Source organism: Rousettus aegyptiacus, unplaced genomic scaffold, assembly GCF_014176215.1.
Source record: "Rousettus aegyptiacus isolate mRouAeg1 unplaced genomic scaffold, mRouAeg1.p scaffold_m13_p_2, whole genome shotgun sequence".
Lineage (NCBI taxonomy): Eukaryota > Metazoa > Chordata > Mammalia > Chiroptera > Pteropodidae > Rousettus > Rousettus aegyptiacus.
The window spans coordinates 127,911,212-127,927,990 of record NW_023416295.1 but is presented as its reverse complement, the minus strand read 5'-3'; the positions used below and the strand labels follow the sequence as shown (position 1 = coordinate 127,927,990).

At 47.6% G+C, this 16,779-nt stretch overlaps 2 long non-coding RNA genes across 3 annotated transcripts; one reads left to right on the top strand and one right to left on the bottom strand.

Moving 5' to 3' along the window:
- Window positions 1-4,286: 4,286 nt before the first annotated feature.
- Window positions 4,287-8,914, bottom strand: LOC118613748. The gene is made up of 2 exons (XR_004955780.1): window positions 8,777-8,914; window positions 4,287-4,571 (listed from the first exon to the last, which is right to left on the bottom strand). It is a non-coding gene; the product is annotated as an uncharacterized LOC118613748 (long non-coding RNA).
- Window positions 8,915-9,302: 388 nt separating this feature from the next.
- Window positions 9,303-14,488, top strand: LOC118613747. 2 transcript variants are annotated; one of them, XR_004955779.1, is made up of 3 exons: window positions 9,303-9,618; window positions 13,807-13,876; window positions 13,986-14,488. It is a non-coding gene; the product is annotated as an uncharacterized LOC118613747 (long non-coding RNA). The 2 variants fall into 2 exon arrangements; XR_004955778.1 differs by adding an exon at window positions 10,841-11,012 and having other exon boundaries at window positions 13,807-14,488.
- Window positions 14,489-16,779: the final 2,291 nt, after the last annotated feature.

Here is a 16,779-nt window from a genome sequence, read left to right as displayed (position 1 = left end):
ATTTGGTACAAGTCACGGTAATCTTGCTCCTACCTCCCCACCCTAGACTGAGTCCTGTGAGGCAGGGATGTTGTCTTGTCCATCCTCAACACCTAGCTCAGTGCCTCTTAGGTGCAATCAGCATACACTGAGTAAATAAGTGGATAATAAGTAAAATAATGAACAAACTTATTCAAAGCTCATGGTCACGCCCCTGGGCCCATGTCAGGGAGTACTGTTAAATGAATGACACACAACTCTCCTACAGAAGTTTTATTTCAATCACCCACCACCTCAAATTTTCCATCCAGCCATTCACTCACAGGCCACATGAGCCCACATATGTCTCTGAACTGGCCAGAGGCTGTGCTTTGATAGCACTCGCTCAAACGTGCAGTGACTTCATTTGGCTCTTCTCGATGAGGGAATAGGGGAAACAGCAAGTTACTTCATTTCTCACAGCAGACTTCCTGTGAGCTTTCTCTGGAGAAATCTTGATCCATGGCAAACCGTCTGTGGTATTCCCGGCTGGAGCCCTTGGCAAGAGATGGGAGGCGGAGATGACAGTGCCAAGGAGGCAGCTGAAGGATCGTCACCCTGGGAGCCACAGCTCTGACTTGCTTGTTCCAATGGGCCATAAAGACTGAGGGAGGCGGGGGAAGAGGCGGGGGGGGGTCACCAGAAAAACAAACTAGAGTTCCCAAATGTAGACACTGTGCCAAGCCCACCTGGTGTAGTGATTCTGCACAGACTCTTGGGCTGAAGACTGACTTCATAATCCCTGCCACTTGCTAGCTGCACGACCTTGGGCAAGACACTTCATTACTATGCCTCAGTTTTAGCATCTTAAAAAAAAATGTGCATAATACTAATACCTGCTTCATTTGGTGGTAGAGAAAAGTAGATGAGTTAATGTCATGAAATATTTAACACAATACATGGTCCACAGTAAGCCCTATATAAATTTCACCATGTAAAATTGAGCAGGACACTTGAGTTCTAGCCTCACAAACTTTCTTTTTCTGTAATAAGCCCAGCTTTGGATACCTCTATGTTTCTGTGAGAAGTGAACGAATGCACGTGAAAATTACAATGTGTTATAAGTGTGTTATTTATCATCAAGATTATGTAAGAGGCCTGATTTAGCGGGGGGAAGGGGATGTGTAAGGGCTGTCAATCATCAACTTCTGATTACCTGCCGTGTTGAGTTCCCCTTCTTGTCAACAGCATCAGCTCTTTGGCTCATTCAAGTCTCTGGACTGGCAGGCAAAGGCTCTGAAAGCAAAACTGACCCTTCCCTTCCTACCCACAAGGCAGGTATGGCCGGGGACACAGCTGTGAGAGAGGAGCTGGCACATCCTCCTCAGCTTGCTTTGCCTTTGGGCAGGAGGGAAGGGACCGAGCAGAGTCAGGACAGGGGAGGGTGGCCAGTTCCCTCTGTGCCAGGGCCTCAGCAGGTGTATTTGTCATGGAGAGCTGAGACTGCAGATACACGCCCCAGAGTCCAATACCCATGTGGTGTCACTTACTGCTGCCTATGTGACTTCAAATAGTTATTAACCTCTTTGAGCCTCAGTTTTTCTCATCCTCGAAATGGGGATAATTATACCTAATTCAAAGGGTGAAAATCAATGTGATATGTAAGTCCCTTGGTTCATGACTAATCCAATAAATAGTAGCTATTATTAGCTACTAATTTGCATTACCTGCACACCATCTCCCTTGAGAGACGAAGTTAAGTGCAAACATCCAGACCAGAAAAGGTAGCCAGAGAAAGTGATTTTTAACTCTGATTTGTTTACATTTTCTTTCTGGAGCACATAGTAAGTACTCATTTTTCCTTTCATTCATTTTCATTCATCCATTCATTCCATAAGTATTTATAGAGTTCATACAACTCTCCATTATTTTGCTCACTTGTATTTATCTTACCCTTACCACTAGAACTGCAAGGTTCATGAGGGCAAGGGCAGTGTCTGTTGGGTTCATCATATGCTTAATGAATGCTTACTGGTCCAGTGAATGGATGAAGCTAACAGCATGTCTGCAAGACTGAAACGGGCTGAGCAAGGAGGAAGGGGCAGGAGGCCTGCATTCTAGGCTTAGTCATGCCTCCACTTTCCCTTGACCCTAGAGCCTCCACAGACCTCCCCCTTCAGCTGTGAGATACTGGAGGATCACTGGGGACCAGACTCAGAGAACCTCTTCCCCAGTGGAGAGACATCCGTTCATCCACTCAAGTATGTCTGAAACCCCTGGAGGAGGCTCTGAGTCCTCCAGTCTGAGGCGTATAACAAGTAACCAAAATAGCAATAAAGATAAGAAAAAAGAGAGAGAGAAAGAATTGATATAGAATGGGCAGTAGCTGCCCCCTTGGTAACTAGCACAGAGAGGAATATTCCAGCTTATTATATGTCATTAACACAAAAGAAGACATGACCCAAGATCCTGCTTTCATGGATATTGGGTGCTTTCACATATAAGACACACTTATTCTTGCCTACAGACCTTATTCTATATGATCCATGCTATTTAGAAATATAAGAGTAAAGGGAGAATTGTAATATCCAAAAGGTAGAAACAACTCAAATATCTATCAACTGACAAATGGATAAACAAAATGTGGCATATCCACATGATGGAAAATTATCCGCTATAAAAAGGAATGAAGTACTGATATATGCTACGACATGGATGAACCTCAAAGATAATATGCTAAATGAAAGAAGTGTCACAAAAAGCCACATAATATATGTTATGATTTCCTTCACATGAAAGTCTAGAATAGAGAAATCTATAAGGACAAAAAGATTAGGGTTTGCTAAGGGCTGGAAGGGGTGTGAGGAGTAAAAGGGCGATAATTAAAGGGTATGAGGTTTCTTTTGAGGCAACAAAAAATGTTCTAAAATTGACTATGGTGATAGTTTCACATATTTGTGACTATACTAAAACCACTGAGATACACTTTAATGACGAATTGTATAGTATGTGAATTATATCTCAAAAAACTTGTTTTTAAAAATATTGAAGAGGGAAAGTGGCCATTGAGATGGAACAGGAAGGCTATGATCAAAAAGAAAGCCCAGGCACTGTTGGTCCTGGCTGCCCCCCAAGCCAAGCCTGCAGGTCACACAGGCAGTGTTATGGCAGCCCCTAGGGCATGACTGGGAAAGATAAATTGGCCTCAGGAGGTATGGAGCTGGGTTCCTTCTCCCCTGACAGCTCCTTCTCTGTGTTTTTTCTGGCACAAGAAACATTCTGTCTTCTTGTATAAATAGGGGAAATTTATGATAGTGTTCCCTCTTCTCCTCCCTGGTGGGCTCCTAGGAAGGGAGGAGGGAGATGTGGGAAGACTAGAGAGAGTCAGAGGGGTTTCGGCCTGCCTCGGTTGTGGCCCTGGCTCTCTTTTGCATGTTTGACCATCCAGATGAGGCAGTGGCTAGAGAAAAGGTGCCACCCCATCGGTTCCCCAGGCCCAGGGAGGCAGATATCCAACAGAAAGGGCACAGAGGAAATGAGGGAAACATAACTTGGCTAATCCAAAGCATTATCGGAAGAGACACAGGTTCTTTGCCTGGTTTGGGTTCTTTTTGTTCCTGTGGGTTGTTCAGGCAGCCAACGTGGTGGGAAAAGAACTTGTGTCGGATTCAGAAAACTGACAGAAAAACTAAGTGCATGACCTTAAGCAAGTTACTTCCTCTCTCTCAGTCTCATCTGTAATCGAAAATGGGAAAGGGGGATGGAACTTATCAGGGGTTTTCAAGTAGTTTTTAGCTGTGGGGTCCTCTCTTCAAATAAAGCTATGTAGCAGTGCACAATCTAACATGGGTGTCCACCTGAGTTTCTTAGATCGAAGTGGGGGTGGGAGATGCCCAGGCCCTTGGGGTGATCGTGGGGAGCTTGGCCAAGCATAGCATGATCTCCAAGGTCTCTTCTATCCCTGTCCTCAAGAAGAGATTTGCCCCATGGTGAAGAGTTTAAGCCCTGCACACTCTATGGGTTGGAATCCCAGCTCTAACACTTACTATGTGTCCATTGGCACATCACTTATTTCCTTTGGGCCTCAGTTTCCTCATCTGTAAATTGAAATAATAGTTTCAATTATCCTTGGAGGACTTCACGAGGATAATTTTAAATAATGTACAGCATCTCTGGCACTCAATAAATGTTATGATTACAATTATTCCACGATCCAATGTAATCCTGCTGGTGGGTTTGAAATGACAAATATGGCGTGAGAAGGTAATATTAATTAGGAAGGATGATGGCAAAAGCACTATAACAAAAGGGTCCGAAACACAGTCACATATAGAAAAAAAGTTTATTTCTCACATAACAGTCTGAAAGGGAGCAGTTTCAGAGAGCAGGCAGCAGGGATTTGGGTTCCTATCATATTGTTGCTTTACCCTCTCTCAGGAATTTCTCCTCAACTGCAGTCAAAGCTCAGTCTCAGGTACATCTGTTCCGGGTCATAAAAAGGGAACTTACCCAACATCTTAAGGCTCTGATGACATTATTTGGCTCATATTCCCCTTTGGACATACCTTGCAGCAAGGGCAGCTGGGAAGTGGAGTGTTCAGCTGGGAGGCTCTCTGTCCTCATGCAACAAGGAGAGAAGGGACTTTAGTGAACAACTGGCAGTCTTAATCCAAGGTTTAAACCCACACCCAAGCTGCACTCTTCCCTTCCCCTCCCAGGGTCCACAGCCCAGAAAATAATGTGGACCCCCAGTGAGGTCCTCTCATCCATCTCAAGATCAGCAGTCCCAAGAAAGTGACTTGGAGGTCTCACTCCAGAGAGAATACCCTTCTATTCGTCTTCTTCAAAGGATGTGAGAAAGGCTTCTATCCCCACTGCCTGCCAGCCACCCTGCTCGGTTTCATCCTAACAACACCTATCTCCAGTCACTAGATGGGACTACAAATGTGGGGTTGCAGGATAATCTGATCTAGGAATGGAAGGCAAGACATGCTTCGCAGGCAGCCCAGGCGTGGGTTTTGGTGCCAGGGAAATCCAGCTACCAAATGCGTGACCAGAAGTGGAAATTAAGCTCTCTGAGCTTTGACTCTTTTGCACATAGGAACAAAAAACCCAGTTGTCAGGGTTGTTGTGAGCTTTAAATGGGTTAACGTATATACCTGATACACAGTAGGCCCTCAATAAATAGTAACTGACTTTACTTGGTGCCAGCAAGGCAAACCCAAGGCAAACCCCAGGCATGTTGGATTCATGTCCTCATCCAGCCTTTGACCCTTTCTTCTCCTTCCTTGTCAATGCACCACTCCCTCCCTCTTCTTTACTTTCTATCCTCATTCTTTCCCCATCCAAACCCTGAACTATACTTTCCTCCTCCAGGAAGTCTTCCCTGATTAAAACATTCCCACTTGGCCTCTTCCCAACCCCATTCCTACCCCCTCACCATCTTCCAGCTGCCCTACGGTCCTGGCCTCGTCTTAGTCCCAACTTTACCTATATCCCACCTTACCCTTCATCAAGTGTGTAGCAATGGCAGTCTGGCTCTAGAATCCATGCTTCTAACTATTATGCTGTGGAAAAAGCCTACATTTAACGGTAGTAGTTTCTCTGTGCCAAGCACTGTGGATTTGTCATCAGGCAAATTTGCCATCATTCAGATCTCAGCTCTCCTACTTTCTAGTTTTTTGTCTTTGGCAAGTCACTTCATCTCTTCGGCTGTATGTTTTCCCCATCCTCTCGAGTGAGGTCAGGTATGTGGGGACTGGTCCATAGTTAAAGGGTATTTGGTAAATGTCGGTCTCCTCTGCCCCACACTATCTCCCCACCCCATACTCCAGGGACTAACTCTCTACCAAAGGGAGCTTTTTACTAGACCAGGAAAGTAGTTCTCTCATCACAGCCCTCCCAGGAAATAAAGCAATGACCTCCCCTGAAGTCTGTAGGCACTGGAAGAGGATCACCAAGAGCCAGAGCAGAGGCCAGAGAAGAATTCAGGTGTCCCAGCTCCCAGGGTCCCATATCTCACTCTCCCCTGCTTTTAGCCCATGTACTCCAATTGTTAGACCAAATTCAAGGATGGGGGAAGAGGGAGGATATGATCACAGTCTCAGAGAATCTGTTGAGCTCTCAACCTTTTAAGAGGTTCCATGCCCCTATTTCCAACATTCCCAGACCAAAAAAGCAGCATCGATAATAACTGATGGTTATATAATGGGCTTCATAACTGACACTGTTGTAGGCACTTCACATATATTGACTCATTTAACCCTCACAATAACCTATGAACTAGGTACTAGTAACTCTATTTTACAGACAAGAAACTGAAGTATGGAGGAATTTACTTGCCCAAGGTCATACGGCTAGTATAAGGCAGGGCTCAGAGTCAAAAGCTGGCAGTCTGACTCTAGAATCCATGCTTCTAACTACTATGCTGTGAAAAGAGCTAACATTTACTGGTAGTTTCTATGTGCCAAGCACTGTGGAAAACACATTACATGTATTTCATCTAAACTCAAAAAAAAAAAAAAAAAAACCCTGAGATAGATACTATTATTATGATCCCAGTTTTACAGGTCAAGAAACTTAACGCAGAGAGAAGTTAAGCAGCTTGCCTAAAGTCACACAGCTCAGAGAGCTTCAGAACCCCTAGCTGCTTTGCCTCACACCCCACCCTCACCCCCAGCTCCTTCTCTAGATGGGTTTTTGAACTACCAGCCCCATCCTTCACAAATCTGTTTTACCCCCCCAGCCCACAATCCTTGTTCTGTCCACTTCTGTCCCTTTCCCTCCCCGCTTTTCCCCCAGCCCCTCCTCTCCTCCACAATGCCCCCCAAACCTTTCTTTCCTCTCCTTCTTCACCCCTCCGCCCTCCCCCAAGCTCCAGCATGAATCAGATGAATTTCACCAGAAGAAACTATGAGACATTCTCCAATCAGGCCCCCATTGCGCCTTGATCTCCCGCCCCCAGGGGAGGCACCACAGTGGCTAAGCTGGAGATTCAGAAATAAAATCCTCATTGACTCCCCCACCCCATTTCCCATCACTCATCTGGGATTCCGGAGCGAAGAAGGGAGCTAAAGTGCAGAGCATTCATTTAATATTAACAAATTGAAATGAATTCTTTTAATGCCAATTAACTTGGAGCGGTCCCTTATTAATAGTAATTTAGATTCATACTTGGGAGAAGCTGGGTTGGGGGGCTGGGCCGGGCTGAATGTGCCCGGAATGTCAATGTGACAATGGAGCTGGAGCCCCAGGAGGGGAGGAGCAGTGGCAGTTTTACTTCTGCCCAGTTGAGTTCCATTTCCCTCAGAGGACTGAACAAAAGTCACCAAAGGCAGATCTTCGGGACACAGATTACTCCCGCAATTTTATTTTTGTGCCTGCAATGAATCTGAAGGAGTCGAAACTACATCATGCCATTTAAATGGTTTATTTCACTGAAAAGAATGTCTTCAGAGCCGGGATGTACCCAAACTCTCCTAAGCCAGACCTCACTGACCAGAAGTGATCTGCCACAGCAGAGATCAAAATGGGGTCCCCCAATCCCTGCCACCTCTACCTTAATCACACGTAAAAGGGGGAGTAAACATTGTTTGTCTTTTCTGGGAATCTTCTCTCAGGAGGTAAGAGACCCAGCAGTCTCTCCTCAAGCTAATAGCTTATACTTGGGGGAGAAAAAATATTTTCTTGTACTTTTCTTAGAATTTAGGGAAAAGATAAGAATTTAAAATTCAACTTTATGTACCAAAGAGTTGCCCAGAATAGAGCCATGGAGAAAGAACTTACTCTCAGACTAAAAAGTCGAACAAAAATTCTGCTTTCCCTGATTTTGCTGGCTTAGGTGGGGGGAGGGAGTGTCAAACTAGAGGTGCCGAGAACTAGAACCCAGAATATAGGCTCTGACCCAGGTAGCACATTTTCTTCCCAGGCATCCCTCCCTAGCTGGGAGGGTGAGTCAAATTTGAAGCTAGGAATTGCAGAAGTTGGCGGTGGGGGTTCTGAGATGGAGGAGGCTGGAGTGCAAAGGGGTTTGGGGATGGGTAAAGAAATGTATGAAATGGTGAAGTTATAAAATAAAAACTTTTAGAATGGTTTAACATCAAAACATTAAAGAAGAGATCAGATTTTAAAAAGAGGTAAAATACAGTACATCAAAATTGAGACACAATAAAAAATGAGAAAAATGTATAAAACATTTCAAGTAGACTGTTCTTCAAAAGAAGAGGGGTTGAAATTAATCAAGAGACCTCAAACCGCCCTAGAGTTTCCCAAACCATAAATTCATTTACAAAACAAAAAGAGAAATCAACACAAAATTAACTTTCAGTCCACCCACGGAGAAAAAAAAAAATCAAAGAGATTCAGTAACGGCTGAAAAATTAGTGAGGGGGGAGAAAAACAAACGAATAAACTTGAAATCTGTTAAGTGATTATTCGTAAATGAGGAAGATTGGTTGGAGAAACGCGTGAACTTGACATCATCAGAGAAGTGAAACTTGTAAAAACATACGGTGTAACTCAACCCCAAAGAAAAGTAAACCCTCCATAAGTGGAATGCTCCTCTCCAAAAGAAGGGAATATAAAATTTATCTAAGAAGTACCACTCACCTCCCAAGAAAAGTATATTAATTTGAACATCTTTCCCTAAATCTAATATAGATTATACAAAAAAAAAAAATACAAAAGAATTGTTTCCCTCCAAGTAAGTGAAAAATAAAATCGAATTTAAATTGTCTAGTGGGGGCAGGAAGGGGGACGTTGTTTGCAGGTGCCAGAAAGGATGGAGGAGTGGTGTCTGAGGGGTGGAGGACCCGCTTACCTTGCTCTGGAATCGCCGCCGCAGTGGGACAAGGGAGGAGGACCCTGGCAGCGCCTGCGTGTTTGGGAAAAGGTGGGATAGGGGATCCGGGTGCCCCTGGACGAATGAGGAGGGTGAAAGGACTGGGGGTCCCCATTTCCCCACCTCCTCCTGCCTCCCTCGGATACCCGGGCCTAGAGAGCTACTGAAAGTTACAAATTGCTTCCATTATTAGCTCATCCCGGGCGGCCTGGTCATTGGCCAGTCCAGGATCACGTGGTCCCTCGTACCAATCGATCGAATTTCTAGTTGCAATTCTCTGTCCCTCAGCTCTGGGCAGAGAAGGGGGGCGGGGAGCGGTGGTGCGGGGGCTGAGGAGGGGCTGTGGAGGGTCTCTTCACCCTCCCCATCCTCTCCTCCTTGTCCCGGCCCTGAGTGCCGCCCCAGAAGGGGTCGAGGGACTGTTGTGAGCTAGGACACACCCGGGAGTACACAAACTGGAAGAAGCAAGAGACGTCGCCAAGGACCCAGTCCCTCTCCTTCCAGTTCCCCGGCCGGGCTGGCCCCCCTGGCCACTCCCTCTGTAGTGCCCACTCAGTCCCGGGCAGTCCCGGGCTTACAGCCTGGCCCTTCGCCCCGGGTGGGGATGTTTAATGTTCCCTCTCTGGAGCACTGCTTCGCCCCCCACTTTGGGGAAGGTGACCCGACTCCTACTTCCCTGGGGCTTGCTCTGAATGAGGAGCCTTCGCCCTCGGGGGTGCCCTTCCCACCTTGATGGCAGAGTTTGCGCTCCTCCTGGGACCGTTTGAAAGAAGGACAAACTTTTGAGTGGATCAAAATCAAGAAGAGCCCGACCGGAGCAGGTGAGTTGGGCCTGGGAGGGCTGAGCCTTAGCCTGAAAACAATCCCTCCGTTTATCTGTTTGTCTGTCTGTCTGTCTGTCTGTCCCTCCCTCCCTCCTTTGCCCACCCCCCTCCCACTCACTCCATCCCGTTTCTCCTGCAGGCAGATACTAATCCTCCCACCTCGAGGGCTTTGGGCTGGGATTGAGCATCTGTCACAAGCATGGGGCAGAGCAGCTCTCCTCTGAGTTTGGGGGTGGCAGCTCGCAGAGGAAAGGTTGCTACTGAAACTGAGGACAAGAGAAATTGGGGGCCTAAAGACTCAAAGAGTCTGAGGGTGATAACTTCTGTCCCCAAACACAAGTTGCACGAACTTAAGAAAAGTTTTTTGAAAGGAAATGGAGAAGGGAGCAGAGTTGGGGTTTTGAGGTTTAAAGTGGGAGGGAAGGATGCTTTTGCTGGTTTCCCAATCAGAACCAATGACTGATATAGAAAAACCCTGAGGGTCTTGAACCTGCTCACCCCAGCAAACCCTTATAGACGCTTAGAGATCCTAAGAGGGGTAGCGACTGAAGGGAGAGAAGCAGTAGCCAAAAATAACAGCTCCTGACTCTGTGGGATGAGGAGTTGGGTACCCTCCCAGAGTCTCTGCCCAGGACAGCCTCAGTCCCTTTCGCTTTTAACAGGAGTGAAACAAAATAAGGAATAACTTCCAAATATCTTCTTCTCCTTTTAAATTCAGTTAACTTAGAGACCCACGTCCCTAAAATGGAGTGCCTTCCCCTGCCCCACCTCCGCCCCCAGCACCACCTTCTTATTTTTTCAGCTCACAAAGGAGGGCAGGAAAAGAGCTCCCTGCCCTTCTGTCTCTGGGCTGAGATTGGCTCCCCTCCAAGAAATATCCTGTGTTTGGGAGGAAGAGATGGAAGAGGCTCTGCAAAACGGAGTCAAGGGCAGAGTGTTGGGTTCAGAGGGAGCAGCTGAACTGGAGGGCCCGGGGAAGAGAGTGGTGGAGGGTGGGGGGCCTGGGCAGGTCCGACCTGCAGAGTCCTCTGGGAAAGCCAGCAAGGGTGGAGGCCGCAGCAGGTGCACTGCGGAGTAGCCAGAGAACTCTGAGGACCGGCCTAGGCGGAGAGTCTTGGCTGCACCTGAGGTTTATGGTGCTGCCTGAGGAGCTGGGCAGGCGAGAGCTGGCTCATTTGATTTAGACCTGTTTTATTATTTTGTTTGTTTGTTTTGAAAGAACCAGGAGTGGCTGTGGATCACAGGGGAGAAAATTCCCACGTCCACGCAGTGATCTCTCTGGTCCCGCTTGGCCCACTCCTCCACCTCGAGAGGCCGCTCAGCCCTCCTCCATCAGGAGCGCCAGAACTGCTCAGGCCTTTGTTTTCGCTGAGCCCGAGGTTTTTCTGCTGGTAATGCAGCGGCTGCCCCAGCACCTGCTTCTACCGGACCCCCGGAATTGGGCCCTTCTAGCTGAGAGGTGTAGGAGGCCACAGTTGGCACTGCCTAGAGCTTAGTCTCTAAAACACTGGTCCTTGAGAGGGACGTGTCCGGGACTGATATTCAGAACAAATATTCAGAACAAATCTAAGCCCCTTTTTGTCTTCCTATCCTGAGACCCTGGGCATCTCTCCAGGCTAGAGGAGTTGGCTGGATGGTCTCATCCCATCGCCATCCCAAAATTAAAATAGAGCCGCCTGTGGCTTCTTTTGCTGGCTGCCGGGCGGGCGCTGGGTGCTCTGAGAGAAGGCGCCTGGCTCTGGGCTTTGCCTCCTCCTTCCTTGATGAAGCCAGCCCTTTATGTCCCTACCTCCGTAACACTACCCCCTTCCTACCCTGCACCCTGCAATCTATGGGATTGCCTGTTTCATGCTTTCCTTTCCTCTCTTCCTCTTTCTCTTTTTTATTAGGATTGACAATGAGTTTGGCAAGGCTTCTCTAAGCCTGTAGTAGGGAGCTGTGGATCCAGCCCCTAACTTCTTAACTAGGGGAAATAGGCCTATTCCTGGGCCCTTGAGATTGAACCCCTAGTTAAGGGAAGTTGAGAAAAAAATGGTATGAAGGATGGCTGGCCAGACAGGACAGAAGCTCTGACTTGGGGAGGGAGCAGTTTTATGCCATATGCCTGTTGTAGAGAGAATTTAGAAACAAAGGAAGATAGAAAGAAGGTCAAGGAAACAGCACAAAGGACTGGAAAAATTGAGAATGACAACAACAAGGAGAAAAGACTGGTGAGGGAACCAAAGATTTGAGAAAGCCCTAATGCTGGGGGCAGAGGAAAGACCCCCAGGGAGCGTGGCTGGGAGAGAGGACCCTGAGGGAATAGTGACAAAGGAGAGAACGAATAAACAGGATGTAGTTAGTTTTATGAGGAAAATGGTAGAAAGGAGACAAAGAGAAATAAAGAAAAAAATAGAGAAAGAGAAAACAAATTAATAAAAAGAGGGAGCTAGAAAGTAAGAGAAAAGGGAAGGAAAAGAAGTGAAAAATGTAAAATGAAATAGAAGAGAGAAATGTAAGAAAGGCGGAAAGATAGAAAGATAAAGGAAGAAAAGGTGAAGGAAGGGAAGAATATAGGGAGAAAAAGCGAAGGTGGGGCAGAAAGCAAAAGGAGGGAGGAAAAGTAGGAAATAAAGATACAGAGAGATAAAGAGAAAAGAAGGAAAAGGAGAGAACAAAAGCAGGTCCACAGAAAGGGGATCTCATTCAGGAGGAGCATAGGCAGGGAAAGCATAGAGTGGAGGGTGGGCAGGGAGAGGCCAGGTGGGGCCGGGGCAGGGTCTCCCAGGTACCAGGTTGCCCCACTAGGCTGCACATAGGGCTGCCGTGTCCCTGACCTACCACCACCACTCCCCTGGCTCTGGTGCCCACCCAGGCCTCCTGCAACAGCTTCTCCAGCAAAGCAGCAAACCAAACTTGGAAGAGGAGTTCCTTCTATAGCTGCACCTGCTTCAGCCAGGCTGGCCTTGAAGCTTAGCAGATCAAGATCTGGTTCCAAAACCAGCGCATGAAGCAGAAGAGGCAGTTGAGAGAGAAGCAGGAAGTGGACCTGTCTCCTAGGCTGTTCCCTCTCCGACTACCTCTAGTACTTCCACTCTGACCCTGCTGGCCGAGGCTGTCTGGAGAATGGGCTGCTTTATTCTTTGGTGACCCTCTGACTCAGACCTTTGGCTTCAGTTTGGTTACATGTCAAATGAACCCTTTGCACTGGAGGGCCCTCCTATAATCTTAGTGAGCCTGCCTGTATGTGTGCAGAAGAGAGAAGGGCAAAGATAAGTCTTAGTCCACTCTGGAAAGGGCATCTTTGTTTTCTTCTTTGGTGAGAAGAAAAATCTTCCTCCTTTGCCATCCTTAATCTCCAACCCTGCCCCAGAAAACTACCTTCTAGGCCAAGGAGTTTCTCCATTCCAGAAGGGGACAGATTAATCTGTAAAGAGCTTGGCATGAGGTTTGCAAGCGCTGGAGGAGCCAAAGGAAGAATCTCACTCTTGAAAGAGAATGAGGATGTTTCCTACTAGGACAAGTGAACTTTAGGTTTGTAGGATATTTCACTGAACTCATATATACTAAGAGATTAATTGGCAAAGTGATTTTAGATTCAGCCTGCGGAGGAGCTCAGGTTGGGGTAGCTATGTGTCTGGCCTGTTAGACCTGCACTCCCATACCCTATTCAAGTGCTCCCCGGACAACCCCCCGGTTAGAGCCAATTAGATAACTCCTTTGTTTCCCCAAAGTGGGATGGGGCAGGTTACTGAGGTTATCCAGGTCTTCCAAGAGCATCGTAAGCCTTGAGGATGGGCTAAAGGACCCTCAAACCAGCTGGAAAGCCATGTCCACAGTAAAAAGTGCAGGGACCTCCATCCTGCACTTTCCAGCATTGCTCTTCTAGCTTTCCTTCCCTTTTCTTGAGCTTCTGTCCTTCATTTATATTTCTCCCTCTTCCTTCTTTTCTCCATCTGGGGTTCTTGCACTATCTTTGTATCCCAGAGGTTTTGCTCTGAGATCTTTAGGCAAGCTAACAAGCGCCCTACCCTCAGGAGTTCATTATGTGCATGCAAATATTAGGATTGGAAGTAAAGGGCAAAAATGGGGGGAGTAAGCTTTGCAGACAGGTGAGGGATGAACCAACTTGTTTTCTGTATCAATCATGATTATTGCCATCACATCCCCATGGCTAATCCCAGAAAAATCCTTCCTCATCTCCAGCCATCTGCAGGCCTGCCTCTGTCCATGGAGGTAGAGTTGCTGGTGCCCCCAAGACCATCGCTTTCCCAGGGTAAGTGAAGGTCTTTAGGAGCTCACCTTGCTGCAGGGAGGTGAGGTCAGTAATGCCAGGTCAGCACCTCGAACTGTTAAATAAGCAAACCCTATTTCCCTATTCCCAGTGCTGTTAGGGGTCCTCTTGCCCTTGGATGGAGAGACTGGTCGATTCTGGCTCTTGGCTGTCTCTCCAAGGAACAACCCCGACTAGCTGGGTCCACCACCATCAACACCTTCTCAGCAAAGAAGGAAGGTCACTCACTCCAGGTTTTGGTGGAACAGATGCAGACTGTCTGCCCAGAGCAGCTCCCTTGCCCCTACCTGGCCCAGCAGGGAAGGAAGGAACCCAGTTCACTTCGCAGGACCCGGAATCTCAGTGCAGAGCCGTCAGCTGCAGTTGCCTCCTGGAGCCTGACGCTGGAAGCAGCTTCTGCCTTTGGGCTCTCCTTGTTGCCTTGGCCTCTTCTCTGTTCAGTTTGCCACTGTGTTTTTCTCCCTCATATGGGGGTGGAGGGAAACAGGGAAATGGAATGTTTCCCCCCTTGCCCCTAATCCTTCCTCATGGCCCCACCAAACCTTAAAGCTGCCATGGTAAGGAACTGCAGCTTCCAGCCTTGCTTATAAGCTGCTCAAATTCTCTTCAGGGCAGGAAGAAGGGCAGATACTCCTTCCTCAGGCCTCCCTTGTTCATTGATCCATTTTGAGGGCAATTGGGGGTCAAAATTGAGACCAGATTGCTTCAATTGGTATAAAATTAGAATGTCTTATCACACCAGAGGCCCAGATTCCTTGCATCAAGGAATAGTTGATTTTCACCCAGACCTGCACCTCTTCTCTGGCCTCTCAAACCAGTGATGATGTAAAAAAAAGGTTTGTCGAAGTGGAGAACTGAAGGGAAACGAACAATCGGCTCCATTGAGAAGTCTGTAGCTTCAGTTGTTCATGCCACTAATATTTATTTAGAATGTACTATGTGCAAAGCATTGTCTCTACTTCGGTTTGTCATGACTGTCGAAAAAGATTCTTGCCCCTGTGAGGCGTCGATGAGCGTGGACAAATACATAAATAAACAAATTAATGAAAAAGAAGTTTGCATTCAGTTGAATTTAATTGTAGCCTCCCATGTGCCTGGTCTCAGAGTACCTGTCTTCCCAGCTCCAGCTACCTAGACCCAGTCGCTTGAAAAACAGAGGACTGCCCTGGGACTCATTTGTTTTCCCCTGCTGGAGGGAGAGACATACACTGGGATGGGCAGGTGGGAAAAGCCCTGAAATAAAGGGCTGGGGACGGTCGGTGAGGGCCCTCCAAATCTTCGAGGTGTGCGTTGGTGGTGGCGGTGGTGGTAGGCTAATCTGTAGGTTCGCCTTGGTATAATCATGTGGCTGAAGGTGACAGCAAGGGTATGCATGTGCAAGTAAGCTGAAGAGGGGTGGACAAGTCTTCCTTGCTCTAGACTTATGTGCACTGGGCCCAGACGCCTGCACAGGACCAGGGGTGTGTGTGTGTGTGTTGGGAGGTGCATGCAAATCTGAACATTTCTCTGCATACATGACCTTCTGTGTATGCAAGAGTGTATGTACACGCTGAATTATTATAAAATTACACTGACCCTTACAGAAAATCCATACCAGCCTCAGCCTTTCTCCCCTGACCTCTCGACCTCTGGGGTGCCTGAGGAAAGAGCTGACCCGGTCACTGCCTCCCCCCAGTCAATGAGTCTCTCTCCATTAGCATAAAACATGAATCTGTTGGCAGCTTGACAAATTATAACTAGCAGCCAGAGTTTTGCCAACTGGCTGGCTTGGGCGCTGTCTATTTATCATTGAAAATGGTAAATCATAAGAATCCAGATGACTTAATTATTCAAATCCACCCAGGACCCAGAGAAGCTGCAGTCCCGTCAATCTCAGCCTGGGCTCAGGGAGAGGGCAGGGGAAGAATGCTGTTAGCTTGAGAGCGGGGAGAAGCAGACTCCATCACCGCCCCTTTCCTCTGTCCGGCAAATGGGGGTTTTCTCTGCAGTCCCCTACCCTGTCTGCCTCCTGCCCACCTTCCCAGGCAGAAGCCTGGCCAGTTGTTTTGGTTGCTGACCCTGCTGAGGCTCTTCCTTTCCCACCTCCTGCTGCCTGGCCCCCACGCCCCAAGCTTACAGGGTATTTCTCGGCATCTCTTTGTGTGGACCTGTTAGCTTGCTCTTTTTGTTTCATTGCCTTCATTTTTACTTATTTTCTTTCTCCTATTTTCACCATTTCTCTTTCCCCTTTCCCTATATTGATACACACACACACACACACACACACACACACGCACGCATGACCTCTCTGACAGAGGTTTGCCCACATGCCTGGCCTTTGTTCCCATTGTCCCAGGGGTGCCCTGCTTAGGATCCCCACACACACATACTGCACCCCCTCACCCAATATTCCGAGTCCTCCTGCAAGGTCTGAATTCTCCCACCATGGAGCCACATGGAAGCACAAATATCAATGGATAATCTTGGGCTTGCTCTGCCTTCACGCCCACCCCATACACAACCTTTCTCTCCCTTTCTTCTGCAGATTTCTGAATTCCATTCTGCACAGCTTGAGAGTTAGCAGATAGGCTGTCAGAGGTGTCCCCCAGCAGGAGGCAGGACTGTGTCTCACAGAGTCCCATCCTGGGGCTGTCTCTCACTCCCAGCATGGAACCACCTTGAGCCCTAGCAGAGGGATCACTCAAGTGAGTTTTTGCAGAAAAAGAAGAAAATCTATTTACAGAACAAAGTCTAGATCCAAAAGTCTGCACACTGAGTTTCTGGAGGCATTCTGATCTCTGGGTTCTTTCATCTTTGTGCCCTTCACAATCCAGTACAAATCTGTGCTACTATTGCTTTCAGTCCTGGGCCCCAAGGGAAGTCTGTGCTCTCCTGGGCCCCCCAGT